This window comes from Myodes glareolus, chromosome 24 (genome assembly GCF_982192425.1).
Source record: "Myodes glareolus chromosome 24, mMyoGla1.1, whole genome shotgun sequence".
NCBI lineage: Eukaryota > Metazoa > Chordata > Mammalia > Rodentia > Cricetidae > Myodes > Myodes glareolus.
Window position 1 is genome coordinate 43547778 of NC_142049.1, and position 27597 is coordinate 43575374.

The 27597-nt window shown below is 40.7% G+C and overlaps 1 protein-coding gene and 1 pseudogene across 3 annotated transcripts in view; both read left to right on the forward strand.

The window, feature by feature from the left end:
- Positions 1 to 27597, forward strand: part of Nell1 (neural EGFL like 1) — an 822199-nt gene that overhangs the window by 735430 nt on the left and 59172 nt on the right. The window lies entirely within an intron of this gene.
- On the forward strand, positions 10229 to 10911 carry LOC146889951 (high mobility group protein B1 pseudogene; annotated as a pseudogene).

The window sequence follows — 27597 nt, forward strand, 5'->3', positions numbered from 1 at the left end:
ATCCCTCCTTTTTCTTTTTTGAGGTCTCTCAAGTTTAATTAGGTGATTACAGAAATATTTGGAATAAAGCATATGTTTAACAGCTGTCCCCCGGTATAACTGCTAGAATCCTCTCTCTGAGGTAAAATAAGAGAATTGCTGGTGTTTTGTTTCTGGCTTGGGAATCGGCAGCGCTTAAGCTGAGGCAACCCCAGGGTTTTGTTTTTTAACTGCTCCACCAAGAAGGAGAAGGTCCACATTGGTCTTCCCATCTACAGCCTCCTGAACCCATTCAGATACAAATGTAAATTAGTGGGTTGAAAATTGTTGGCAGCAGGAAAGGGAGAAAGGAGAATTACCCTGCCTGGAATAGACTGACTGTCACTCGGACAGATAGATCTGCTTGTAAGTGGAGCTATTTGGCTGTCCATTCAGCCTGACAGTGCTGGCCGTGGGTGTGCTAAATTGTCACGCTTTTCTGATAAAAACTCCTGAGCAGAATTTCCTCCTTTGACCTAAAACAACATCCCACCTCACTTGGCTACTCGAGCCACACCCGGTTTTACAATACACTCAGTTCTGACTCCTGCGTGGGTACTGGGAAGGAGGCGGTTATGCCCACCAGGAACTAATCTGCTTTATGGGAATGAAACAAGCTAGTCATACTGGGGATGGAAGAAGCCATGTCATTGTAACGTCCTGACAGTCACTCCCTCATATGCATTCTAGTCTGTCGTTAGTGTTTTTATCCATAAATGAAGTGGGTAGACCTGAATGAGGAGACTATCCCTTGAACAAATGTTTACTCTTTTTCCTTTAATTCTCGATCCCAGATTCATTTTCATCTCCAGGTTATATTTATATGGTCTTAGCCAAATCAACTGTCAGATCAGTTTATTCTCCAATGAAATGGGGATTTACAGCATCTTCCTCCAAAGTCCATTGCTAATAGGTGCAAAGTGGCAGAAGGGGCTCCTCTAGCCTGCTTAGCACATAGTAAACGATATGTTCAGGCTAGCCATATAGTACAGTATACTGTAAAAGAGACCCCATCGTCAATGAATCCCCGGTGAAGCTGTCTCTCAAAGAGTCAGCTCACGGAGGAAGCTTCCTGAAGATACTGGACACGTGATTTATCATCTCTTGTCAAATATGACTTAATGGCTGCTGAAGTGAGCTCAGGGACGAGCCGTGAGCACGATAAAGCATCTGTGAGGTCAGTTCTCCAATGAGAAAGTTGGAGGAAAGAGGATCTCTTTTCCAGGCAGGTGAAGATTGTCATCTGACTTAATAGTGATCGTCAAGCATGACCCATGTTCATAACTGGAGGAGGAACGAAAGGGATGCTTTAAGTGGAAATGCACCACAACCCTCTTCAAAGAAAGACCTTCTGAATGCTCCCTAAGTGCCCAGGAGATGACACAGGTTCCCAGTGCCAACAACAGAAGACACTGAAGTGGGAGCCAAGGAGAACACTCGTCTCTGTGTGTGTGCCCTTGTCAGAGGAAAGGTCTTGATGGCGGTATGTGGGTAGCTTTTGGATTACTCTTTCTGGTGGACACATCTGCTACAGACTGTGGGAACACTGCCTGTTAATCAAGGACATACTTCTAATACACCAAGCAGTATCTGATTTTCTGGAAATTATGTGTGTATGTTTGTGTGTTTGTGTCCTCACACATGTGCATGTGTCATATATATCAGGGTATATATGAATATTGCACAGATGTATGTATGTGTATATTAGTTAGTTAGTTAGAGATAGTGTGTGGTGTACCTTAGTTAACTTCTCTGGAGGCAAGCTCGCTCCTGTCTACAGATCCTCAGGGGAACAAGGCAGAGAAGGCTTGAATCTGATCACTACCATTTCCAACTTGAGAAAACCCAAGGAAGCTGAGTCTCTCTGTGCTGCTTTGTTAACTAGTCCACATTCATTTTGGAGAATAATAGAAATTAATTTTATTAAATTTAAACAAAACAGGGGCTTGTTAAGTGTGAAGTAAGTAGTTCACAGAATTAAAAGAAAGATTAAGAGCTAATTTTTTTTTTATCAGAAATCAGAGTAGCCAGTGCCAAGGAATGACCTTTCTGGTGAGAGACTGTTCCAGTTCCAGCTCTACTGCTGTAAAACATTTGCTGCCCCAATGCATGATGGGACCAATGGTCATGAAGGACCTCCTATAGGCGTCATGGTTTAAACCATTCTGAGAACACATTTTTACATCTTTTTTAGCAGCGCAGGTAACACCTGTTCTCAACAGATATCACCATTATGACATTCTCCATGGCAGGGAAGAAGGTTGGGTGCCCATCAACTGGAGGTTCACACATACCGTGTAGTATTTTACCCTATTGGAGATGCTTCCATCCTGGCTCTTTGAAATAACTAGCAGACTACCTAAATTAAAAAAAAAAAGCCTGCACCAAATCATCCTTACATGAAAAGAGCATTTTCTGTAGGCTGTGCCCAAGCTGCCCTCAAGGGTCTGGAGCTACCAGCTTGGGGAATGGTTCTTGGGAATCTGCTATGACTGCTGTGGTAGATGTTGCTTGGGAACAGTTTACTGCTGCGGAGTAGCACAGCGTGTTCTTGTCTGGGGAACGTATTCTTGAAGGCTTGTCACTGTACTGAAAACAACACAAAGAAGTCACATAACCTTTAAACAACCAAAAATTCAGCTCATGAATATATGAGATATGCTTGCTAAATAGTGGGTGGCTCTACTATCATTTGAACTTGGCCTCCCTGCCCCTAGTAGGTGGCATACATGAGTGCCTCACACTGATGATGTTGGGACACTGTAACAGGCACCAAGTCATGGCTGTTCTGTGGTCACAGCCCAGACAACAGCCATGTTCTTCCATTCCTGGTACTAATTCTGTCTTAATTTTCTGTTGCTGGGAGAAAATACCCTGATCAAGGCACCTCATACAACGAAGGGTTTAACTGGAGTTTAACTGCTTGTATTTCCATTATTCCATCAATGTTTTTCATTGTTGAATAGAACTTACATTTGCATACTTAGGGCCAATCCTTTACCCTGTATTCCTTTCTCAGTCTGTTCTATGTTTGGGAATGATGCTAATTAATATAATTTTTCTTTTGCCTAAGTTTTGGTATGGCATACCTTTCCAAAATGATCTCTTATATGCTATCCTAAACTTAGGATATCACTTTTTCTGATTTTCACACGTTTGTATTTTTTACTGAGGTGTCTAATGAAAGCATAACTTACTTTTGTAGATCCTGTGAGAGAAGAATCTTCATTTTGTTTTTCCCTACAGTGGTACAGTCTCTCTGGCTGTCCTTTTTGATTGACCCCTGCCCACACCTCTATCAATGGTACTTTTAAATAAACGACACAGTTAAGTCAGGTGTGCTGTGGGTTCTTCAGTCCACTAGCCAGCTATGTACAATAGCATGCTGTGTTACTATTTGTGTTTTCTAAAAACTTTATATTCTCTTTGAAAAAACTCCCCCTTTTCTTCCTCAGAGATTTCTCTTTGACTTTTCCAGAAAAGCAGGTCCAGTTATTGTGATGTCCAGTCACCGTACCTCAGTGTTCAGAATCATCCCTGTGATTTGTTAAAATATCAGGGGGAAGCCTAGGCATTTATTATAAAAGTGAGAAACATCCCAATTATGGGGTGACAGCAGACTAACCATTTTGGTTCTCATGTTGTTCTTGAAGACAAAACATAGTAACAGGCTCTTTGACGGACCCTTTCAGGATTGAACAACTTTCTCCCTGTGATATCAAAGGTCCTTGAGTGCAAGTGTTCCATGGAAAGACTGCAATGTTATCCTTACTCCAGCGATGACCCACACTATCTAAGAGTATTTAAGAATCAAAATGTGAGGCTGCCTGTTTAGTTTAAAAGCTGGGTTTTGACCTGGCTTATTGACATTGTCTAGACACTACCTGACTGTCATAACCAGGGCTGCATTCCTCAGAAGAGGCAGGTCATTAGTCTGGAGTTGAAAGAAGAGGTGACTCGTGCATATGTTGTAATCTCCTCTTTCAGATTTGAGGTGATGAAAGTTTATTGCTTCTATCATCTGAGAGGCAGATGTGCTCCACATTCGGGATGATGGATGATATAAAAGTGTTTTCTTTTTTCTTTTTTCATTGTATCTGGATCATCCACCGCAACTTGGGAAGAACACACCACCTTCCACACTGTATTAAACCTGAGATTTTGTCTGCTCTGATTATTGTTACTTGTGCCCTGGCAGCAGATTTCACTATAGTGATGATTTTAATAACTACTTCGTGTTGTTTCTCAGCTCCCTCTTAGTGCTGGATCCTTTGAGTCTCTACTATGCCCCTCTCCTTCCATACCTTGCATTTGGGAGTGTATGATTTGTGACTAGTTCATTGTGTTTCAATCTTTTGTTTCCTTAAAATGTTTATAACCAACTAGATCAATAATTCCCAACAATTCCATTTTGTAATCATGTAATCTCCGTTATTGTGGGCAGTTCTTGCTTGCTTCTTTTTGTTCTTGTTTACTGAAGCCCTGCTCTGTGGCTAACACATAGCATTGTCCTACTTATCTCTGTCCACGGTGTAGTCTTATAAGCAATCACACAGGACTATGCTGCTACTAGAATTGTTGGATAATTTAGTTAAGCTATTATGTTTGCAAATGCAGTATACACTCTCTACACAGTGAGTTTTCAGATTAGTCTCTCCTTTATATTCTGTCCCCCACACTGTCCCCTCCACTGTCAGAGGACAAACATGAGTGCTTCCCTCATGCTTCATGTCTTAAATAGGGAAGAATTAGCACGTCTGCTCCCTGGCTTCCCACAGTGTGTGGTCCAGTGTCTATGAATTTCAGCATTCTGTTTGTTTCACGGGGCAGCTATTGACTGTAGCTGACCTGATGACTGTTTATCATCTTTGACGGCTTATTGTCTATAGGCATTTTTGTGTCGTGATGACCTAACACTGAAATTCATTAACTACAATTGGTGCTGTCCATGCCAAGTCTGTACATACATGTGCATGTGCTTGTGGCCTTTCGTACTGATGAAGATATCAGAAACATCTTACTTTGGAATGGTAATTCTTGTTTTTGGTTTGTTTGAGTTTGAAATTTGATACATATTCCTCTATTGTTTGGCTCTTACTGCCATTATTTGGGGACCTATGGGTTGACACTAGCAAATTACTGTGCAGGTGTTTCTCCTGTAACTTTATGCTTGCTCTTTGAAGTTTAGGTCACAAAATTTATAAGTTAGGTTTTTTTTTGTTTTTGTTTGTTGTTGTTTAGTTGGGTTATTTTTCCCTTGCAACCTGGTTTCACGTAGCTCAAACTAACCTTGAATTCACCTTATAATTAAGGCTAGCCTTGAATCCTGGTCCTCCTCTCTCCCCTCAAGTGCTAGCGTTATAGATATGTCACCACATGGGCTTTCCTACAAACTGTGCTGATCTGCTTGTTACATCCCAGAGCTGGCCTCTACTCGTCAGAGACCACTGCAGCATCCTTTCTTCAGTCTCACCCGCATATTTCATCACTGATGATTCGTGGGAAAATCTTACTCCAGTGACAGACAGACATGGGGTGTTGTATCTGAATGTTGCCATGCTGTGTACATTACTAGGATTTAAACATGTTTGTCTTAGCTGCCTTAACTACTGAAGACTTGTCATGGGTTACATGGTGTTATAGGGTAGCTTAGAATTTTGCTCTGTGTCCTTAGCTGGTCTTTCATAGCAATGAAGGCTCGCTTGTGATGGATTAAATGGAACAATTGCAGCCACCATTTAATACAGAATTGGTAAGTTTATAAATAGTTTCCTCGCTGTATGTTCCTTTCTGCCAAGATTGTGTGCTTTCCTCTAAAGTCTCCAAACACATACTCTCTTCCACCAACAGCACCAGACCAAGTTAGCCAGGACTCCTGGTTCTTGGCTTTGGTAAAAGATACCATAGTTTTGAAAGTTTCTGTCGTTATGTATATGCTGATAGTTCTGTATTAGCACTAAACTCACAAAGTTATTTATAAAGCAAATGCTTATGAGTATTGCATGAATGTGTGTGCATGTATGTAAATCCATGTATCATGTGGGAGTGCATGCATGTGTACACATACATGTGTTGTATGGGTGTGCCCACATGTGTGCATATCTGTGTCTTGTGTATATAAGCATGCAGGTAGCATTCTGAGGTCCAGACCTTCCCACCCTTTGCTTTCTACTTCACTGTCTGATGAACATTGGAGATTTGACACCTGTGTCATGTTAATTCATATTGATCATGAATGTTACAGATGAGGTGGAACAATCCATCAATACCACCGTTAATATGTGCAGAAAAGTTCTACATATGTCTGGGGTCACAGGACTGGGGTGGCTATGCAAATTGTGATGTGTTCTAACAGATTTTATTCTTCCCTTCCCCCACTCTTACCCTTCTTGGGGAGTTCTCAGGTTGCAGGAAGCATTGCTTTTCAGTTTGAGTATTGTATGCATCCAATCATTTGAAAGGTATTCTCAACAGACAAGCCCTATAAATAATGTCAAACCAGACAACCCACCAGTTTTTCTGAGTCTTCATACACTTAACTTGTCCAGCTCTTTACCTTAGATTTTATGTCTAGTCAGTAATTCTTGATTCTGCTGTACATTTTTCTTTTTTTTAAGCATCCCAGATTCTCCTTAATTTAACCTTGATGCATTGATTACTAGAATGTCACTGGGGTATACATTTGGCATCCCTCTCTATGTTTGGCTCCTGGAACTACTGAGCTGAATTCTCAATGGCACATATGTTTTTATTCTTGCCAAAGCTGCATTGAATTTGTGAATAACTCAAGGCTGTTTTCTTCCTCCAGCCAGAAGAATGCTGGATCACGAAGGGCTCTGTGAGAGTTGGGACCTCATTTGCCCTTCAGAACCATCTCACAGGTGCCCAACAAATATTTTGACATGATTAGTTGGCAGCTAGGTGGTTTTCCCGGAATATTTCAAACTTGTGATGACCACCATAATAATATCTCAAATTTTTCAAAGGCTTTGAGGTCACAAGTGAATTTCTATCCATCACCTGCTGTAAACCAAGCAAGCCTTATTATCTTGTGTCCTTAGGAGGAGGTTACTAAACCAGAATGGGCTAGGAGATAGTATCTTTGATCACAAGTATGATTGCATCCTCCACTTATATAGTTTCCCCTACCACTTGATTATAGGTTTTGTACACAATTAAATAAACTCATATGGTGGTCGTTGTAATTTTTAATCTTAATCAATTTCATGCTTATCATGAGATCTGACAAGCTCAATATTCAGGTTTCTGTAGTTCTTCTGACCATGTGTACTTGGTCATTTTCTTGCTTCTTCTCTGACCCTTAGAAAGCAGGTGTCTGTTCTAAGTTTATTTTCAATGAGTTTTTCTCTGTCTTAAATTCATCCATTCTCTGACTCCATTTAGAGACGGTAGAACTGCCTCGCTGTCTCTCCCTCCTGCTATCATTTGACTCCCTTTCCCCGGCTTTCCTGTGCCCCTTAGCTGCCACTCAATGCCATTTGCGTCTGAGCTAGGGATATTCCAGGGAGGAATTGTGCAGGAAGTCTGTGGCCTCACATCTTAGGCAATCAATACTCCAGTCAGCTTCCTTCCTCTCTTCCTTTACTCAGAATTTTAACGAGGATAAGTGCTGGGTTCAGCTGACCACCTAGAAAGGAGAGGCTTGTTTCTTTTTTACCTAGAATATTTTTTGTGAGACCAAGCATGGTATACACCTCAGCTAATCCTGAGGTTCTCATGGGCAGTCATCAATCCACAATCACATTTCTCTTCTGTCACTGCCTTTTAAGTTCCAAGAAGGTTCACAGCATAGTTGCCCTTGAAGCTATCATGCAGCCTGGGGGAAATTCTGCCCTATGAGATATGATATAGTTACCGTCAAGCCACTAATCTATGGATTTATCAAAGGTACCAGTAGTAGTGACCTCATGTACCTGTTACCAGAGAAGCAGTTTAGAAGTTCCACCTGTCAAACCCTTTTGTGATTTCTCCCTATTCACACCATGGTGTGCAAACATGCATGAATGTAAGTTGGTTTATAAAATGGTTCCACTGTGTCTATGTTCTCCGTATTCACACCATGGTGTGCAAACATGCGTGAATGTAGGTTGGTTTATAAAATGGTCCCACTATGTCTATGTTCTCATCCTTCCCTCATCCTACTCTCCCATGAGCCATGCACTGCACCTATACAAAGTATTTCTGTGTTTTCTGGCTGTTCCACATTTTATCACACCTTTTTGTTGTACCATTGCATTTCTATACCTTCAGTTGTCCGACAAAAACTAGAGCCTCCTTTTAGGACTCACCTGTGGAATTTCGCTTGAACACCTACTGTGGTCTCATGTAACATTTGTGTTATTATAATAATTGCCTGTTTTCTCTCTGCCAGTCCATGGAGTCTCAGTCATGGAAAACATATTTTTCTCATGAATCTTTTCTTCTGATTCCTGGCTCAGAGTGCCCCCTCAGCAAATGATTGATGGATGGATGGGCATTAGAATACCAAGGGTTTCCCCTGATGAACAACCAGTGTCCAACAAACATCTGCTGAGTAGAGTATGCCAGAATCTCATAACATGAGCATCCTGATGTGAGGAGACAGGCTGAACACTAACAAAAATGTCACGTTGTGAGTTTGTTAAAAATGCATTTTCATAAGTTATGCATACCTTATAAAATAATGATATTTTGTGAAGATCAGCCCCCAAAAGTAGGCTGGATTATTAGCCCTTAAAGAATTTCCCATTTGGACACATTTTGCTGAATCTATGAGTTTATTCTGTTATTCTCAAAACTCTCAGAAAACCTGATAAGAGTGATAAAGAGGTTCAGAACCATCTGTGAGCTGATGCCCAGCAAGCATCGTTCCAGACATACCCAACACTCCATTAGCATACCGTCCATCAAGTCTATGGCACTCAACCCTGGCCATTGTGATGTGTTCATGACTTTCTGCCTTAGAGACACTTAAGAAACAATGTTGTAAAGTGAAAATGTAAGGACCTCCACTCTTACAAGGTAGAAGCTGCCTTGTAAGATTATCAGAGAAGGATCTGGAATAAACGTCTTTAATTAGCTTTGATATGATGTTACTCTGAGAATGGGACTTGCCTTACTCATCTGTAAAATGGGAAGAATCATGTTATACAGTTGATAAAGGACTGCAAAGCCTGTGAAGTAATAGTTATTACCTCAAAAGATCTACCAGTTTTCAATCCTTCAAGTCCCAAAGTTCTAGCGGTGAATGTCACATACACTCTCACATGTCACAGGCAGTGAAATGTACTTCCTTGCCCTGGGGAGATAGCATGGTCAGTATATACTTGCTGAATAAATACCAAGTCTTAGTGTTACAGTCAGAGACACCACAGACCTCCTCTTTGTATCCTAGAAGGCCCTAGCAGTTCTTTCACTGTGCGTTTGTCATTATCTCTGGCTAAAAGGAGAGATAACTTGCCTCCTTAGAACAGTAGACAGTGCATCAGTCTCATAAAAGAAGAGACAAATATGCAGAGGATAGACACAGCTCATCATAGACGGGACACACATTATTTCTAAGCTCTCCATTGGATCTCTATATTTTTAGCCTTCAGCCTACTCATATAACTGTTTATCAAAACTCTCTGAAAAAGTTACAACTCACAATATAATGGGAATCACAAAGTGCTTAAGACCACATTTGAGTAGAAGCAGAGTCAGAATTTGAACTCAACACTGGAAACTCAGTCCATGAAAGCAAAATGAGTGAACAAACTTTAACAGCATACAATTTTATCTAGAAGCTTCTCTAGTATTAGGAAACACATGGTTGTGCAGGAATCTCATAGTGCCCCCAAATAATCATGGCCAGGAGAATCTCACCTGGCTTGTTACAGACAAACTATCAATGAGCAAACAGAGAAAAAAAATTCTTAAAGTTGCAGAAGTGCCAAGTCACAAAACAATACACCAAGTTGATTGGCAATAGATTTCTTAACCTGAACATTACAGGCCAGGAGGAAATAGAATGACATATTCCAAAATCAGAAAGAAGAATATTATCTTAAGGATATTATACCCAGCAAAACTATTCTTCAGGGATGAAGGAGAAATAGACTTTACAAGATACACAAAACCTCAGAGCGGAGAGAGTGAGGAGGCTGCATCTGGTTCCCGCTCTCACAGCCAGTGCAGTACATTGAGCTCCTTAGACACAGCGCTGGGGCAAGCGAGAGCCGGACGGGCACTGGGCGACTCTGTGCCTCACGGACAAAAATCAACTAAACATGGGCAAAGGAAATCCTAAGAAGCCGAGAGGCAAAATGTCCTCATATGCATTCTTTGTGCAAACTTGCCGGGAGGAACACAAGAAGAAGCACCCGGATGCTTCTGTCAACTTCTCAGAGTTCTCCAAGAAGTTCTCAGAAAGGTGGAAGACCATGTCTGCTAAAGAAAAGGGGAAATTTGAAGACATGGCCAAGGCTGACAGGGCTTGTTATGAGAAAGAAATGAAAACCTACATCCCCCTGAAGGGGAGACCAAAAAGAAGTTCAAGGACCTCAATGCATCCAAGAGACCTCCTTCGGCCTTCTTCTTGTTCTGTTCTTAGTATCTCCCCAAAATCAAAGGAGAACACCCTAGCTTATCCATTGGGTGATGTTGCAAAGAAACTAGGAGAGATGGGGAACCAACACTGCTGCAGTGGACAAGCGGCCCTACGAAGAGAAGGCTGCCGAGCTGAAGGAGAAGTATGAACAGGAGATTGCTGCCTACAGAGCTAGAGAAAAACCCGGTGCAGTGAAAAAGGGGGTGGTCAAGGCGGAACAGAGCAAGAAAAAGAAGGAAGAGGAAGATGATGAGGAGGACGAAGAGAATGAAGAGGAGGAGGAAGAAAATGATAATGATGAATAAGTTGGTTCTATCACAGTTTTTTTGTCTATAAAGCATTTAACACCCCTGTTCACAACTCACTCCGTTTAAAGAAAAAAATTGAAATGTAAGACTGTGTTAGATTTGTTTTTAAACTGTACAGTGTCTTTTTCTGTAGAGTTAACACACTACAGATAGCCCTGTCTTGGTGGTATTTTCAATAGCCACTAACCTTGCCTGGTACAGTCTGGGGGTTGTAAATTGGCAGGGAAATTTAAAGCAGGTTCTTGTTGGTGCACAGCACAAATTAGTTATAGTTATATATGGGGACGGTAGTTTTTTTTGTTTATTTTTGTTTTTTTTTCATCTTCAGTTGTTTCTGATGCAGCTTATACAAAGATAATTGTTGTTCTGTTAACTGAATGTGACTCTGTAATTACAAAAAATTGCAGCTGTTTTGTTGACATTCTGAGTGCTTCTAAGTAAATACAATTTTTTGTTAAAAAAGATATACAAAACCTAAGAGAGCTCATTACCATCAGAACAGCTTTATAGAAGATTCTTAAGATAGTTTAACATTCAAAATGGAATAAATACAATTATGATTATTAAAACATAATAAGTTATAAATATTACTAGTAAAAGGTACACAAAAGACGAACAGAAAAGAATTATGCCTGATCCATGTAGTAAGTAACCAATCACAAAGATGAACAATAAGACAGGAAGACTAAAATAAGCAATATTCAAAGCAAACACAGAATTCAACAAAATAACAAGAACCATTCATTACATATCTCTCATCACTTTAAATATAAATGAACCAAACATCTCCAGATAAAAGGATATGGACTGGTTTACTGTGTTAGTTACATGAGCAAATGACTTGACAAGAAGTAACATGGTGGGGAGGAGGGGACTTAATCTGACACATAGTTTAAAGAGATGTAGTCCACTGTGGTGTAGAAGGCCTGGCAATGAGCATTCTCTGTGGTAATTTATGACTTGCTTACATATCAGAAGATCAGGAGGCAGACAGCTATGTCTAGAATTTGGCTAGGCTAGAGCCAAATTGGCATTCCCCTAAAGCCCTATATCTGCCATCTAGTCACAGCCTAAGGGTTTTACATCCTCCCAAGGAGTACCAGACCAACTTCTCAAACCCACGAGCCTATAGAGGACATTGCAAATGCAAATCACAATGCTGAATGAATGGCTACAAAAGCAAGATACAGTGATATATTGCCTACAAGAAATTCACTTCTAAATTAAGCACATGAAGATATAATTTAGTGAAAGTAGAAAAACCACAAGCCTTACCAAAAGCAAGACAGAGAAACTAGTAGATCAGACAGAACGGAATTAAAGAGAAGAATTAAAGATATTCCTCTTGTTTCTGCTTCTACTCCCTCACCATTTTCCCTCCTACTAGGAAATGCATTTTCAAATAGTGTTTGTACTTATATTATGCTCTGGAGCATGCTAATCTAAAAATTCAAGATGATGTTAAGGTTTTATCCCCATGCACATGCATACTCAAATCTCAGAATTCATAAATACAAGGAAGGACAGTTTGAATACCTTATGAAAATAAAATGCTGATCTTTATAAACTATTCTTAGAAATAGATAAACTGCCCCTCAGTTCCTCTTAACTGCAAAAGTTAAGTGTTTTATAAAAAGTGTTGTAAGAAGTTCAGTATCAGTTACATATCAATACTCATTGACTGAATGTTGATAACATTTCTGAAAAGTATGATTTTAAAATTTATTTTTATTTTATGTGTATATGTATTGCTTACATGTATATCTGTGTACTACATGTGTGCCTCATGTCCAAGGAGTCCAGAAGAAGGTGTTGAATCCCCTAGAAATGGCGTTACAGACAAGTTTTGGACTTGCATGTGAACAGTGAGAGCCAATCCTAGGTACGCTGCAAGACCAGCAAGTATTCTCAATCATGCAACCCTTCAGAACTGCTTCTGAAAAAAATTACAGGCACATCTCTTTTATACTAGAAATTAAAGAAGAATAACTGAGTTGTGATAATATAATTGTACATTTCTTTAATAAAACAAGAAGAACCTATTCAAAGATATCACAAATGGAAAACACAAAACAAATTAATTTCTTGTCATAGAAAAGCAAATCTTAGCCACTGAGAGAGAAGATCACTGTCAAAAGTCTGTGGCTGTTATGCCATTTGATTAGTGAACCCATGAGTTTTTTAGAGAGCTAATACAGCATAAAAAATATTGAGAATTACTCTGCAATAGCACAAATTACCAAGGCTCATTAATGAAATTCACTCCCCAGCATCCCTCAAAAGTGAACATACATGCGTGACTCAAAAATATATAAGATCTATAGATAATGTTTTAAAAATTCCCAATGACTAAAATATGAAAAGCCTATATTAAAAAGGAAAACAAAATAAACTAAGATGGTTACATAGTTTACAGAAACTAGGAAATGTATGGTAATGCAACAATGGTATAATGTCGCCTCATTGGTAATCAGAGAAGTTAATTATTTGTTTGTTGTTTTTATTTGTGTGTGAATTGTGAATTCCCGTGTGGTTGTGGAGGTCATAGAGGATGCTGGGTCTCCTGGAACTGGAGTTACAGATGCTCATGGGCCACACAACCTGGGTGCTGAGAACTGATCTCCAGTCCCTTGCAAGAACAACAAGTGTTCTTAACCGTGGCGCTGCCTTTTCAGCCCCCATAGGAGATTTAAGTGAAAATGACAAGGAGTTTCTTTTCCACATGTAATGTGGTGACAGAACTTAGACTTGTTGAAAGTATGAATGTTGACAAGGTATAGAATAACTGAAATTGAAGCCTGTAAGGTTTCAGAGGGTATGGTTAATTCAGATGCATCTTAGGGAGTTTGCTGGTTGATTTGCTAGACTCCTCCCACATATTCTTGAACCCAACTCTTCTACTTTGGTAAGACCTCGGAGGAACTCTGTATGTACAAAGCACATGTGACAGCCTTAGTCATAGATTTTGATTAATAACGCAACATCTGAACGCTAAATTTCCATGAAAGAGGAGATAAAGCAGTAAATAACACCGTAACTGCACAAATTAGGCTTATTCATTTTAAGGTTGGTAACTGTCAAAACAATACTGGGTAAAATAGTGGGTTTGGAAATTTTGTGTGCAGCATGACCCCTGGGATGCCACTTTAGAGGCACAAAGCAAATGAGTGCAGGGAGATGGGGGGAGGGCAAAGGAGACACAACTAACTCCTTATGAAAATGCTGCAACCTGCTGGTTTGTATATTGACTAAGAGGAAAAAATTATAACATGGAAAGCAATACCTTAGCCCACTTTTGAAGGCGTGACATGTAAGGAGCATGTGAGGAAGCAGACTAGAGCTGGAGATGATTAGGCTCACGGACCCTTTCATTTTCCACTGTGCACTCTAATCAGTGGGCCTTTCTTTGTGATGCCAAATGACCAGCCAGGTCTAAGCATGGGCTCAGGCCAAGAAAAATTCAAGCATGTTGCTTTGTCTAATGAGACATTTGGGAAAAATATAGGTGGGATTATAGGTGTGGAGTGTGTGTGTGTGTGTGTGTGTGTGTGTGTGTCTGTATCTGTGTGTGTGTGTGTCTGTATCTGTGTGTGTGTGTCTGTGTGTGTGTGTGTGTTTGTGTGTGTACATTCACCATCATAAACACAATTGTGCATTTTGGCTTTCCACTAAACAGCAGCATCTTCTCTTGCAATGAATTAAACCCCAAAATATCTAATTAAACAAATAGTACAGGGCCTGGAGTGACGAGTCAGAGGTTTAAGAGCACTGGCTGCTCTTCCAGGACACCTAGGTTCAATTTCCGGCGCCCACATGACAGCTCACAACTGTCTGTAGCTCTAATTCCAGGGAATCTGCCATCCTCACACAGACATATATGCAGGAGAGAAACACCAGTGCACTTAAAATAAAAGTAAATAAATTTAAAAAGCAAACAAATGGTACAGACCATAATAGAGATAAATCATAGTTTATTTAACTAAAGTTATCTTACTAGTCGATTGAAAATGCATGGACTATAAAACAGGTTCATTTTAGAAAAACGTAATTGGGTAGACTTATACTGAAGTCTTTAGCTGTATTGATAGCGGTTAATCTATGTAACTAGATAGTATATAGTTTTGGTTTATATTATCATATTTTATGTTGTTGATTGTTTAACATTCCATTAAAAGTAAAGGATATATAAATATGAGCAAGAAAGAATTACTAGAAGTCTTATCATTGCTCTTGTGTTGATTAAAATTAATCTCCCACTCCGCAGTACTCCCAAATGACTGACGAATTTATTGTTACACTTTGTCTTTGATGTATTAGGAGAGGTGACAAGTGCATGTAGCCAGTGATCACTGTAAACTGACATTCTCATTGAAAAGTCAATTATCATAGTGGTACTTTGGTCGAATGACAAATTCTATCACCCCTCCTGACATAGTTCAGGAGGACCCTACGTAATTTTGTAGTGTTGGAAAATGCAGGACTAGCTATGTCTTGTTTGCAATTATAGATCATAAGCCATAATGGATGCCTTCTAGAAACGGTATTTATAATGCACAGAGAGCAGCGGCTGTATTCCGTAAACACCATAAACAATCACGCTGCAGTGGAGTGCAGAATCCAAGTGCTGTTTAGATCTGCTCTGTGGGGTTGGGAAAGCGTATTTTTAACACAGAACAAATTCCCATTTCTGCCCTTTACTTGAATTGTGTGGAAAGATGAAGGAAAGCTCTGTTGAGTCCCTTTTCCTGTTCCTGATCTTTCCGTATGAACACATTCTCTGGCTGTGTTAAAATATAAGCCCTTCTGTGGGCTATGTCTGAACACAATTAGAAGGGACATGTTGTAAACTGTTTGCTTGTGTCCAGATCTCCCCAATATCATAATCTAATATGTCAGAATGTGGGTCATTTGTGGTATGAGTTTTTGGAGCAGGAGAATGTATACCTGTGGTGGTGATTCACCTCTATCTGATTCTTTCCCACACTGAGCTCTTAAGCCCTCTGGGGAGTTTCTTATTCTTTCCCTCCCCAGCCTCTCTGTTTACTGTCCTTGGAATACCTGGGTACTCTGCTTCCTTTTTGTCATGTGACCTGCTGTCTTCAGAAACACTCGCCTGTGTCTACGCTTTGAGCTGATACCACTAGGCTATTTTTTTCTTGCTTTTAAGGATAGATTCAATGTGTTTTTGTTATTTCCATGATTCGATTTGTAATAGTATTTATTAGAGCATGGAAATGTATCATCATGCTGTATTCTTCCAGCTCTGTAGTCTTTGGCAAATTTCATAAGTCATTTGTGCTGCTAGCTCTTCATCTGTAGATATGTAAAATCAATAATAATATTTATAGGATCAGGTTGTTGAGTAAATGAAGTATGGTAACTTGTGATAAACTTAAAAGTGGACTTGACAGACTGACTATAGAAATATCATCTCTGTTAATGTCAAGAGGATACCACAGACACAGTATTCACTGTAACGGTCTCTTGTTTGTGCTCACCAGTCATTCTGGCTTCCTACAACTTTCCTTTCTGTATTTCTGTTCTAGAGTGAGATACGACTTCACTTATCTCCTTGAGGTTAGACACAGCCTTTCTCTAGGAGACATAGTGATCATAAAGGCAGATACAGCCCCAGTCCCCACAGGGCTTCCATTCCAAGGAGAAAGAGATGCAACAGGCAATGTGGATTGAGTTGCATTCTGATGGATGTTATGAAGGAAACAAAGCAGGGCAGAGCAAAGATGAAGCTACCCTAAGACTGATTGTCCATGGAAGTCTTTCAGATGATGACATATGTGCTGAGCTTCTGTAATGAAAGACTGTGGTTGTGTCTATTAAGGACATGTTACAGAGAGTGAGTTAGAACAAGAGCTGCGAGTGTCATGGTGGATCTAAGCAAGTCTGACAGTGGATCTGCACCAGCATGTATGTGTGTGTCTACACCAGCATCAAGTGTATACCCTAGAGACACTGAAGTTCAGCCGGAAGCTCCGATTAAAGCCCTGGAAAAGCACCCCTGTATTGGAGAATGTAAGCCTAAAATATCATATTGTATGAAATACAAAGCTGTAATATAATGAGGTAAATTTCTTTTGGAAGGAGCCTGTCAAGGTAAGCCAGCACAAGAATCTGAATCCATCTTCACTTTGTGGCCTGTTTGATGTTACCTTGTGGCCATTGCCCTTGGGTCCCCAAAACCATCCTGTGTTGTCTTCTGTCCTAAGTGGACTGTTGACTACTTGTATGAAAGAGTTCCATAATGGCGAACTAGAAAGAATATGGATCACATTAAACACACCGCCATTCTCAAGAACAGTCTGCGTCCTGGTTAATGCAAACCTTGCCTTTCTTTTTCTCTCTACCATCTCAAGTCCATGTAAGTACTCTTTGCAAATAAGATAGCCATAGAATGAGAGGCAGCAATTGCTCAGAAGCCACTCTACTGTACCCATGCCACCAGGAACTTGTCACATAAGAGTCTCCTGTTTGTTTCATTATTAAAGAGGGTGATGTAGCTCTAGTTTCATATTCAATGCATTTGATTGGGCAATGATATTATAAACCTGTCTGATATTTTAATATAGTGTATATCCATTTTCCTCATGAAAATAGCTTCTACTTCAAAAAGGTAGAAGCTATCTTATTCAGCCTTATCCCCCTAAAAACTCGGGGAGAAAATAAAATTTATATTAATCTATTACACATTACCAGTGTATATTTCATTTAATAGTCACAGATATTTATGGAGCAAGGTTTATTACCTTTTAATTGCTTGTTATCTCTTTATCTGGTTCTATGTGAATTTATGCCTGTGTATTCACATGCAAGTGTGAATGTGGTTGTACATGCATGTGTCTGTGTGTGGAGGCACAGGGCAACCTCAGGTATTCTTCCTTAGGATTCTGCCTTGTAGTTTTGAGATGACTTCTCACTGACCTATAACTCACTGATTCATCTGAGCTTTATAGCCAGGGAGTTCAAGGAATCTGCCTATTCCTGTCTCTTCGTTCTGGATTACAAGCACACAAAACATGTCCAGTTTGTGTATGAGGCAGGGGCTTTGAATTTTGTCTTCATACTTGCAAGTCAAGCAGTTTATCAGTTAACTGCCTTCCTAGTCTAAGATTTGCTATCAGTAGGTTGAAGCTGAGGAAGACCAGAATTAAAAATGCAAAAGCAGTAAAGGACAGATCTGGGAATATATCCCAAACTTTCTGAAAATAAAGCCTGTATCCCTAGAAAAAGTTATCTGGATGGCTAGAAGGCAGCAGAGTCCATTTCCATGGTGCCTCCTGACTAGCCCTGCCTCAAATCCCCCAGCAGAAAATATTGTCTGCTATGGAGCTACTGCTTCAGGGCTTGACTGATGGGTCATACATAGAAAATGTTCTGGATCAATTTAGAATCAGAAGCATAATTTAATGGCACCTGTTTGTCTAATCAAAAGAAGCATTCAAGCTGATTGGACACTAATTTATCCCCAAGCAGTCAGACCACCATTAGTTAAAAGTTTGGGACCCCAGGTAGCCCCACTGAAGGTTTACAGAGGCAGTATTTGCCGATGACAATCAGCCTGTCCCTGCTGTTCAATTAGGTTCTGATTTGTAATTCCCAACCCTCTAGCCCAATTTTACTCAGTGAATTCTAGTCAACACCATAGGAAAAATTAATGCCTGTGAAATAATATTTGAGTAATCAGAAGGGAAGTTAAATGCAAACTGTTCCCTCTAGTTAGAGTATGAAATTTTACCTAGGAGTTATGTGGAGATGAATTCTTGCAAATGAATTTTTGATATGGGTGTGTCTGGGTTTGTACATGTGTGAGCATGCATCATTCATGACTTTTTAACATTTTTAGTGTGTGTGTGTGTGAGAGAGAGAGAGACAGAGACAGAGACAGAGAGAGAAAGAAAGAATACTACTTATATGTAGTGCCTTGGTGGTCAGGATAGGGCATCGGACATCCAGTAGCTGGGGTGGTAAGCTGTTGTGGATGCCATGTGGTTGCTGGGGAAGAGTGTCACGTGCTCTGAGCTGCTGAAATATATCTCCAGCCTCAGTTGCCATTGGTGACTGACCAGCAAAACTCATGTACCTTTCCCAGATCACAACTCTTTTTCTGGTTTTACCACTCTACTGAAAGACATGAATCTTTTCCAACTTTACAAAATGCGGATGTACTTATAAAGCCTGAGAACTCAGGTATAGCATGAGGGGGCCTCCTTGTTGGGGTATCTGTCCCTCCCGGTACCCCACAGCTGGCAAGCCCCAAAGAAAATTACACAGAGGACTCCATAAGATTTTAAACTGATTGGCCCATTAGCTCAGGCTACTTATTAGTTCTTATAACTTATGTTAGCCCATTATTTTTATCTATGTTAGCCACACAGCTCAGTCACTTTCTCAGCAGGACAGCTTACACCTTGCCTCTCTGGTGGTCTGGGCAGAACTGTGGAAGGAGCTTCCTGCTTCCCAGAATACTCCTGTTCTCCTCACCCCACCTCTACTTCCTGTCTGGTTGACCTGTCTATACTTCCTGCCTGGCCAATCAGTGTTTATTTAAAACATTATTGACAGAATACAGACAATTCTCATGCACCACTCAGGAATACCTGGAAGAGGGATGGACACTGTTCTAAACATGGGCCATGTTGCAGATCAGCTAGGTGCTGTCACATGGTTAAGTTAAAATGGGAAATATTCAGTTTTGTGATGAGAAGGCTGTTCAGTGTGGCTTCTGAACGCTTGTCAGTAATCAGCTGCAGAACTTTCCTGTTTGTATATAATGGTGATGTGGTTGTCCTTCTTTCTAATGAAGAGATCAAGATAATATCTGGTTCTGTAGGCAGAAAAAAGTTGGGCCAAAGCTCATAATTGGTTGGGACTGTGTCTAGAACACGTCTTTAGCCTTGCACTACCTCAGTAAGCGTGCAAGCTGAAGCCTTGCACTTCCCCAGTGAGTGTGCAAGAGTAATGAAGAGATTGCATGTACCGGTGACTACAGAATACCCAGGACTGGACACAAGGATCTTGGATTGAACAGGTACAATTTCTACGGACATAAGTCTTTACTAAAATATTAATTTGAATGAAATAGCAATTATAAATGGTTTCTTATTATAAATGATTATTCTGGCAATGACAGTTAACAAAGAAAAATAATACATGATTAAAGGTGGAATGTTCTGAATCAATTAATTAGGTTTCATCATTTTGCAAACTTAAAAAGTAATATAATGGAGACACCAGTTTTATTAGTCTACAAGATAAAGTTTAATTAACATTACTAAATTAAATTGTTAATTAATTTTTTGACATGATTTTTTATTTAAACTTTTATGTACATTTACTTATGATGAAGCTGCATTCTACAAATTGCTATAGCAGAAGAGGGTTAGACTCAGAATATTTAGAAGTTTATTGTTCTTCTTGAAGCCAGGGCAAATATCATAACCATAGATGTTTAAACCTGCCAAACATGAGTGATATCTGCCAGTCCAGGCTGCTCCTCAGTGGCAGCCAGGTACCATTTAAAGGTGGCTTATGTTTCTCCTCACCCACTGTTGTTATATTGCAATCAAGTTGTGAGTAGCAGATCTGTCTCTGTTTCCCATCTCTGTGTCTCTGTATGTCTCCTTCCCTCACTGCCTGCCTTCCATCTCCCTTTGTATATTTGTGTGCCTGTGTCTGTATGTGTATGTCTGTGTGTGTGTATGTGTGTGTGTGTGTGTGTGTTGGTTTGTATGTGTGTGTGGCAGTGTGTGGGTATGTGTGTCAGTGTGTATGTGTGCATGTCGGTGTGTGGATGTGGGTGTCAGTGTGTATGTGTGCATGTCGGTGTGTGGATGTGGGTGTCAGTGTGTATGTGTGCATGTCAGTGTGTGAATGTGGGTGTCAGTGTGTATGTGTGCATGTCGGTGTGTGAAAGTGGGTGTCAGTGTGTATGTGTGCATGTCGGTGTGTGGATGTGGGTGTCAGTGTGTATGTGTGCATGTCGGTGTGTGAATGTGGGTGTCAGTGTGTATGTGTGCATGTCGGTGTGTGAATGTGGGTGTCAGTGTGTATGTGTGCATGTCGGTGTGTATTTTTTATCTCTTTTCTGTTCTGAATCTTGCTTTCTCATAGACATACAGAGTTTCTGAACAATACCTTCTGGGTCTTCATATTTTCAAAGAATAAAGATGAAGTTAGGACTTAGGATCCAGCAACAAAGTGAAGTCTTTGGAAATGATTCCCCCACAGCCCATATTAACACAAACCATTCAGTATTTTCTCCCTTCAGTTTGTTTTTAATAATGCTTTGCTATTTGTAGCATTTTCACACAGTGACCATTACGGAGCCCACAGTGATCTTCCGGTGGCTACTGTGTCTCTAGTTAATTCTGAAAGCCTGTCTGTGGTATAAGCCAGGGAAGCATGGAGGGAGACAGTGCGGGATGCTGCTGAGACAGAAAGGTGAGCGCACAGCTGAAGTGCAGGGACTGCCATATAAAACATCACCTCGCTGCAAGGCTCCTGTTTCCTGTCTCCTTTGCTTTATGTCTTCAAATTCCTGAAAAAGTAACACTTTGGTCACAGCAAATGAGCCCAGAGATTTGAGGGGGAAGAACTCAGCCAGGTTCTAAGAACTTGCCCGGGCCCCCACAGTTTTATCACGTTAACATCTTCAAAAAGGATTTCTTTATTTTTGAGAATATAGTGTAATCACCTTGTTCCCACCTTCCTCCAAACCCTGTTTTACACTCATTCTTGCTCTTTTTCAAATGCCTGACCTAAATATTTCCATCTACATAATTACAACCTGCCCAGTCTGTATAATGTTCCTTATATGTAGCTTCCAGGGTTGACCATCTGGTGTTGGATAACTAATTTCCTTCCTTGGGGAAGACTATTTCTCCTGCTCTCAGAATTCCTCAGTTGCCCTAGTTCTTTGTGTAGGTTTGAGAGTTTTTGACATTTCCATTGGAAGAAAGAATTCGAGCTTAGGAGTGCTTGATTCCCTTGGGGATTAGATGCACACAGACCACGGATGGGGAGTGCACAGACTGTAGGCACACACAGTATCAACCGAGATGGATCTGACTGCCTGGCCTCCTTTCCTGACAGGTCGCATCTGAAACATCGCTTCAGGGACCTTGTTATCTGCCTTTGGTTTCAGAGGTAGAACCTTGCCCGAAGGTTGTGAGCAGAAAATTGGCACCTGCAATTTGGTTCACTCCAGATTGGAGAGGGAAGCAATTGAAGTTCTCCTGAGCCGAATGCACAGCTAGTGGCCTGCAGAGTGACCTCTGGAAGGCTTCTTAGCTGTCCTCTAGTCTCTGCAGTGTTATTGGCCTGCTGTTTCCCCCAAAGAAGGCTGTGTGACTCTGCGGGCCTCCCTTCAGACTCTGTGAGGCCCTCAAGGGTAGAGGCCACGTGCATAGTCACTTCTGATCTCACGGAGGAAATAAGTGGAAAATGAGGGAAGCAGAATTGCACAGTAAAGACACAGGGTATGTGACATTAGACAAACACAGCGCTTTCTTATAGAAAAAATAATACTCAGGCTTACTGACCTATAGAATAGGGGAGTGACCTACATTCCCCAGTCTTGCTGTAGGGACCAACACTTCATCCTGGAGTACATAACAGGCACTGGAGACACATTCCCTCTTTTCCTTACTTATACAAATAAATAATAAGTCTTAGGAGATAAATATTTGTGTGTGCAGAAGTGACAGTCTCTTCACCCACACTTTAATGTGTCTAGCTGTTTCCCTCTACTACTTTTAAAATTGCTATTAAACTAATTGGAGTATATGCAGCATTATATACTCGCCCATCTAGCTTGCCAATCTTGGGCTATTTACTTTTTTTGGTCCTCACTTTTCCTCTATGTGAATGGGTTCAATTTGCCAAGATGAGTTATGTTTGATGAAATATATTTTGTGTACCCCACAACATGTGGTCTTAGTGCTATTTTTGAAACAATGGACTAAAAAAAACTCTAATAAAAAGATTTAACCAGTGAATCTTCAGCTACTTAGAGTGGTCTTCACTTGGGACCCAGCATGCTTGGTGACATTACCTGGGGCTTTATTCTTCACGCTCCGTTTATATTACAGTGGCTAAGTCATGTACTTGAAGGGACCTCTTGGTTCTACAGAGGTACCACCAAAAGTAGTTATTCATCTCTGCAGGGCCCCACTTCCTGTAGCCTAGCCTAAACTCTCAGGAAGCTGCCCCCCTAGATGCTTATGTTAGTTCTCATGGTTTGTGGTTAAGTTGAATCAAAAAGTGACACACTGCCTCAGAGTGCATTAATAGTTATTTGGCCCTTGTCCAGCCTTTCCAAGGCCCCTGTGTGTAGCCGGAGACTGCTGGTTCATTTCCCAGCTGCCCAGACCTGAATAATAATAATACAGAAACTGTAGTAATTACAGCACTGTTTGTCCAATAGCTACAGCATATTTTTAGCTAACTCTTACATCTTAAATTAACCCATTTCTATTCATCTGAGTATCCTCACAAGGCTGTGACTTACTGGTAAGGCTCTGATGTCTCTCTCCTCCAGCAGCTACATGGCATCTCTCTGACTCCACCGACGACTTTCTGTCTATATCTCTGTTTGGATATTCATAGCACACAGAGGGGAATCCCACATCACCCGTGCTGACTGTGGCCAGCCTTGGGTTTACAGCCTTCTGAGCTGTACCACGCCCGCGAAGACATTTAAAGGAGGGACACCCAAAATCCTGCCTCGCTGCACGCGCACAGCCACAGGAGAGCCCTTCGGAATCTTTCAAGGGTGACTTCAGTTTTCTGAATTTCGTTTCCAACTCACCTAAAAGGAAAAGGCACTTTTATTTCATCCTTTCACAATCACACATCACAAAACTTTTTGATTTTGACAAATAGAGGCTTTTACTTTTTCCCCCTTGAAATAACTTTTTCATTATGATGGCGACCTGTCTAGCCCTGCACAGCATAAAAGGATTTTTCCCTGGGCGTACTCCACTGGTGACAGATATATGGCGATGCTTCCTAAACTCCTGACTTAAATTCTTCATTTTCCAGGGGGGGCTGGCGCCTCTCTGTTTTGTTTGGAGGTAAATTATCTTATTTATCATGTCTGCATAAATACCACCAAGATGAATAATGCAAGCTATTGGAATAATCAAAGTAAAAAATGTGGGCTTGTCTTTAAAGGGACGGGTTTAACATCTTGCCTGAATAAATTAAAAGAGGGGTTGAGTCCCTCCCCTTGAGTAAGAAAATAAAGTATCTGCCTGGACAGTTTCACTAGCATCTCACCCAAGGATTCTCAAGTCCATAAAGAAAGTCAGAGAGACTTTTATTACTTGTGTGACAAAAGCCTTCACATCAGCAACTTAGGTGGGAAGGTTTGTTTTGGTCACCATTGAAGGGTGCAGTCCATTGTGGTGGGGACGGCATGGGGGCAGGAATGTGAGCTGCTCACAGGGTATCAGCCACAGTCAGCAAGCAGGGAGAAAAAAAGACGGTTGCTCTGCAACTGGCTTGCTCCTTTTATTCAACCCAGCACAATCCATTGATTGGTGCTGCCAATGTTTAGGGTGGCTCTTTCCACCACAGTTAGCCCCGCCCAGAAGTCCCCTCACAAGCACATGCAGACATTTGTCTCCATACTGGTTCCAGATCCAGACGAGCTGGTGATGAATGTCAATCACCACACTCAGAACTGAATGGAATGACTCGGAGGGAAGCAGGGCACAGCCATGCTCCCTATCTGCAGTTTGTTGCAGGGGCAGCGTGACGACGTATAAAGAGGGACAGCGGCTTATGACATTTGGGGGTTACAGATTCACAGGATAAACCATCTGATCTGTTTCTAGCTTGCTTTCCTAGCCTATGAAATGGAAATAAGAAGTGCTTGGGAGAAATAGCAGTCTTTAACTGGCCCCGATGTCATAAATTCTTGCAATATGTCGTGCAGAGTTTGAGCCAGCGGTCCAGTGGCGTCAGAGAGATCATTTTGTGTGTCTTCTCTGTTGGGGCTTCATCCCAGAGTTCTGAGATGGTTGTACCTCTAGGCACTGCTGCCTTCTTTCAACTGGTGAAAAAAGTAAACCTGTCAGAGTTCTGTCATTACCCTGTTTCCAGTGCCATAGTCAGCCAACTCCCTCTCGTCTCTAATTAGCTAGAACTTGGTCACACGGGTCACATGTCCCCAGCGAAACAAATCACTAGGAAAAGGAGAGGCATCTTCATCTCAAAGTATGATTCCGAGGAGAATCTTGATAAGCATAATAAAATGCATATAAGAATCCTTATCCCTAGAATCTGTTTGGTAATTGTAACTATATTGCATTAATTTAGACTATGTTCCTTGCTGGTGTTATTTCTATTAAAACTTCACAAATTTCAAGAAGTTAGGCTGAAATCCTAGATTTGTTTCACTATGTTATTGAGGATTAATCTTTTTGGTTAGTTTGGAACCATGTTAGTCCAGGACCTCTAGAAATTACTTGATAAAGAGTTTCTAACTTGTTGCCATATTGAATTGGTGATGAACTTAGTTAAGGTATGGAACAAGCCCAAATTCTCAGAATAATAGCTGATCCTGTTGATCTCACAGAATCTAATGCTGTTATGCCCTTCCATTTTTGTGAGATTGTTTGTCTTCTTAGAGAAAATGAACTAAGCACGTTGAAGGCATCACTTACAACAGGAGAACAAGGATAAGAAGCCATGTGAGCCCTGAACACTCAAACAACCAAGGTTCTATCCTCCACTCTTGAAGCAAGATTCTTTATTGTACACTATCCAGTGTTATTCATTGACATGGGAGGTTTTCCAGGTCTAGCTTGTGGGAGAATGAATGCTTTCATTCCTTGTCCAACAGCAAAGACCGTCACCCCTGATCTAGTCTAGGGATCTGGGGCATGCAGCCACGGAATACCTATGTCTATGTCGCGTTCTCCATGTAGGATGTCAGAGTTATATTCTCTGCCCAGCAAGCTCTGGCTGCCGTGTCTTCCCAAGCTCTCTACTTGACAGTCCTAGATCCAGGTTCATCGTCTTGCCCTCTTGATATGGGCAGCTGAGGCAGCTGTACATCCCACTCTGTGTTCCAGCACCATGCTTGGAAAACACTTCTCATATACAGCACTTGGATTTGTTCTGTCCTGCAGTTCAGATGTTGTACATGTTCCCCGTTACTCTACATAAGGTCATTATTTATCACAGTATTGTTTTTTGCTTTAAGTTCGTAAAATATTTTCCAATGATTCTTTAAAGTTCTCTCTGATAAACATGACTTCTAGCTAGGTGTGCATTTGGTTTCTCTTATCCATTCCTCTTATCTGAATCCTATCTTCCTCATTATTAATCTCCTCAGTAATTTGTTAATATGTATTGAAATCATGTCACTTATTTGTAAAAGTAACAATTTCTTATGAAGGGTTTCTTTTTCTTATAAAAGGCAGTTAATGTCCCTGAATTAAAACTCTAAATTCTGCTCCCTCTTTCAACCCTTTTACCTGGAAACATGCTGATAGTGAGTTGAGCCACCTTTAAGTTAGCAGTGGACCTTAGTCCTGGGAGGAGCCTGTATGGGATATGACTATCAGTGTGAACAAGGAAGCCAAGCAGACCTTGTTGAGGTCCACATTCTAGTACCATCCAGGTATTTTTCCACTGCAATAGTATCACACACTTAAGTGTCTGATTTCAAGTTATCCATGAAGTACTCTGAAGATTAAATAAAGCAATAAATATATAACAGTCGTCAGAAAGCCTGAAACATGCTAAATTACTAATTAGTTCAGATAGTCTTTTCTATGATAGAAGAAAATCCCCCCAAATACAATGTATCATCACCAGAATTGAATTTGTAGCTAACTGGACTGATAGAGCTTTTAAAAATTACAGGATTTGGGGATCAGAAAGGATTCCTCAAATTAAAGTTAGTGTTCTGTTTTTAAGTTAGAAATGATTATTTGCATGAATTAAAACTGGGTATGAAATATATATATATATATATATATATTTAAATCAACGTTTCAGAGTAATTTTATAGTAAAAGCCTTTGATCATCACAGACAAATAGTGAGATTTAGGTCACTTCTTTATACTTTGAGCTGGTAAGTTTGTATAAGGTAGCTCATTTGTCAAAGAACACCGTGACATAATAAAACCCCTCAAATCATAGAGGTTTCAGTTTATACAACTTTCAGTGTCCATAGTAGTAACAGTTTTAGGTCTATACAGCAGGAATGAATGACCATTCATGTTACTTACGGTTGATCAGTGGGTTGTTCCCTTGTTTGACTGGGAGAACCTGTATAGAAGTCTAGTGTTCAGTAGAGTAATGGGCAAAAAATGTTGGTTGATTCATCCGACGATGGATGGCGATACAGACGGAGACCCACATTGGAGCACCGGACTGAGCCCCCCAAGGTCCAAATGAGGAGCAGAAGGAGGAAGAACATGAAAAAGGAAATCAGGACCGCGAGGGGTGCATTCACCCACTGATACAAGGGGACTGATGGAATGAGAGCTCACCAAGGCCAGCTGGACTGGGATTGAATGAGCATGTGATCAAACCGGATTCACTGAATGTGGCTGACATGGGGGCTGACTGAGAAGTCATTGATAATGGCACTGGGTCTTGTTTCGTCTGCATGTACTGGCTGTTTGGGATCCTAGTCTGTTTGGATGCTC